Source organism: Theobroma cacao, chromosome 1 (assembly GCF_000208745.1).
Source record: "Theobroma cacao cultivar B97-61/B2 chromosome 1, Criollo_cocoa_genome_V2, whole genome shotgun sequence".
Classification (NCBI taxonomy): domain Eukaryota; kingdom Viridiplantae; phylum Streptophyta; class Magnoliopsida; order Malvales; family Malvaceae; genus Theobroma; species Theobroma cacao.
Window position 1 is genome coordinate 32,419,411 of NC_030850.1, and position 3,694 is coordinate 32,423,104.

Here is a 3,694-nt window from a genome sequence, read left to right on the forward strand (position 1 = left end):
TTGTGCAGCTCAGTGCTGAACTGCACAGTACTGCACACACTCAACGACGTATTCCTTTGTTCGTACGGGAAGTTTTTGAAAGTTTGTCATAATAGAACTGCACCCACTGTGGTTTGGCCACGCGTCATGAGGAGATAACCTTGCTGTGGCATGGGATTGCTGCTTTTGGCCTTTAACTTGGAGGTAACAGTGCAGCTTGTTATTCGTTGTTTCATTAAAGATAATCACGATGGTGTTCATGATGAGCTGGATTAATTAAACGACCACGAGAGGGGGCTGAATATTCACATTTCATTGCACAAACAGCATAAAGGGAGTTATAGAGTTCCCTGTGCACCCAGACAAAAACCGCAGAGTGACAAAGCCCTGTGCCCCTGGGGTGAAGCAACTAACCTCTAGGATAACCACTGTCAACACATCCTAGTGGAAAGAGGCCATACACAATAACAATCAAGATGTGAAGCCCCTCTACAAAACCCGCCCTATACAAAAAGTGAAACCCCTGTACCTTCCAACATCACAAACATGACAGAACAACAAAATAAACCACAAATCAGCCACTATCAAATCATCGACTGCACCCCTGCACTTAAAACTAGCTCAACAGCACCAACATGGCAGCAATCCAATGGTCATCGGCTGCATCCCAACACAGAGACAAGCCCTCCCCTGTCCATCGACTTTAGCATTTGAACCGGCTAAGGAGAATATTTGGTGGGTCATGGTTGACAATGCTTTCCTTTGTGGAGATGCTGTTTTATTTGATAAGTATGGAAAAACTTGTAAATGTATAACTGGTATAAAAATGGACATTAGGTACGAATGTAGCTGGTTAGGATCTCTATAATGCACCTGCAGTCTTCATCATCGGGCTCCTTTTGTATTTTTGCTTCGATTGAATGAAATGATCCTAATTTCCAAACCCCCACCCCCCGGCCCCCCAAAAAAAAGATTGATGTTGGGCCAACATTGAAATTATCTTCAGACTCTCTCTAATAGGCAAATTTCAACAATGGCCCAGTCTCGTTGAATGGGTTTGTAATTTGATGTCCATATGATTTCAGGTTTCAAGGTTGTGGTTTTGTTAATAAAAAAACGCACGAGATTGTGGTCTCATGGAACTAATAGCTACTGGAGCTGAATAATCTGCTGTAGCACAATTGGTAAAAGAAAAAAAAAAAAGAGAAATTATTCACTAATCAAAATACATTTTCTGTACTATAGACTTGAAACAATGTTTAACATTCTGTGCCATAATAATCAACACAAGACTGAGGGCCGGGCCCAGCGTAAAATATGTACCATTTACCGTTTCCATAATCTTTCAACGAACTTTAAGGAAGACAAAAAAAAAAAAAAACTACACTAATATTCTGCTCGGTTAATATTTTTATTATTTACTTTTTATTTTTATTTTTACAAAATACAAAAATACAAAAAATTATCAAACAAAGAGAATCTAAATTAATTATACAATACATGAATGTATGTGAACTTGTATTAAGGCATGAGTATCAATAGATTTCAATTAAATAAATTGATTGAATTCGATTGATTCAGTTTGGTTTTAATCAATTATTGAAAATAATAGTGAAAATTATTAGAAAAAATATTTAAAAAATGATAAAATTGGCTGAATATAAGTTGATTTTGATTTTAAAGTATAATTAGATCAATTTAGTTATTTTTTAATGAGAGTTTAATTAATTCAACTTCAAAATTTTAAAATTGAGTAGGTGGAATAGACCGAATGGTCACCTCCTATTTGTATTCCAAACAAACTGAATTATTCTGCTTCTGTGTTGAATTTTCAAAGGAATATATATGATGCTCCATTTTAGTTGGTTAAAATTATGGCATGGTTTCAGGGTTTCGTTAATTACCATTATGGCTGCAGGTTTTAACATTAGCTGCATCTTATCAGAGAGAGAGAGAAAGGGGTTTTAATTTTAAATCCCCTGCCTTGGCCAGCTTAACAATTATTGGGAGTAATTATTTATATCCTCAAACAATCACTAATCACTATCAAAACCATCACACAAAAAATAAAAAAAAAATATTGTCAATACAAAATAATAGTTTAAGTGAAAATTAGACAAATTAGACAATTAAACACTTAGGAAACAACCCTAACATTAGACGTCCTATCTTGTAAGTTTGTAGCTGGCCTACTTAAACAGGGTTTACCCTGCTTGGTTCTATTGCTGGCCCCAACCCACCCAAAAAAAAAAAAAAAAAGAATCAGATGCTGGGTTCTGCAATGATTTGGGTATGTACACTTTTGCAGTTTCATGTAAATCTTTGGTAGATTTGTAGGACTACACTGGACTTACACTTAAAATGTCCTGTCCAAGTTGGGATTATTGTTGTATAGTTTTATGCAGTCATGTGGTAGTCTTGGTGCTTGCCAATGTTATCATTATGGTATAGATTTCTAGTCTGTGACTGTCTTCATATGATAGGAACGTGCAGAAGCATACATGTCTCATCATGTTATTTTCTGCTCCTTTTTTTATCAATAATTGATGGCTATGATTTATCAGTTACATGATTTTGGTGTATGATCATTCCTAACATTAGAACCAGATCAGTATACAGTATACTTCAGCTGAAACTTAGGTCAAACATCGGTAGTAACAGAAATATTTCGCAACAGTAAACATATAGTATGGTAGTTTTCCTTTAACGTTGAACCAGACTTTACGTGCATTTTTACTGTCTAACTTATTAGAAGTGCATAACTTGTAAGCTTAGCTGTAAACGTAAAAAATGATTGAAGGGTCGTGTTGTTGGCTAATGTGCTACTCCAGTTTCCAAGTGCCCTTTTATGTTCCCTGCCTGTCTTCTCGGATTTTATCCCGGAATTGTTCTAATTGTCTGATTTGCCACCAAAAGATCAGGGCAGGGTAAAGTTTTTGTTCTGATGACAAGATGTCAATGGAAGTTGAATCCCTCCCAGCTGAATTTGTCCAACTGATAACATCTTTTCAATATTAAAATTCCCGGTTCCAATGAATTTAATTTATTTGGCAAAATTGGACTGGGGTGATAGATACTATATAATACTAGTAGCTTTCGATGAATTTCTTTTGGATATTGTCTCATGAATGCAAGTTGATAAGCTTCCCTTTCAATCATTCTAACTTTTCTGTTTCTTTCATTTATTCCTTGGTTTAATCATTTAGGATTCTCTTTCTTATGCAGTACAATTTGTCATTAACGCTAAGCTTGTGAAGATGAAGCTAATCCACTGCCCAGAAAATTGAATCATTGATGTTTTGCTGCCGGCACATTTCTTGTATTCGTTAGGCCATGGCTCCACAATAAGTTATTGCTGACCTGGTGGAGGGAGCCGGAGGCCGTCCATAGACGCAAAAGACCAATGGCTGGAGTTCCCTATGTCTGAGTGCTTCAGAGACAGGATGGCAAATAGCATTGCTGTGCCACAGTCAGCGTTGCTTACATGGACATTGAAGGTGAAATTGGGTTACTTGTTGCGATGCCAGGGGGCCCAGCGTCAATGTCAAACTCGAGCAGTGTAGCCTATTCAGCCTAATGATGTATCTAAAGCATATAGGTCTCTATGACCCTGTTCCTGTTTGGTACTTTGAAGACAGTAATAATCACAAAATTGACAAGGATAGGGTGAACAGTCTATAACCCATCTTTTGTGAGGAATAAACTTGAGTTAAAG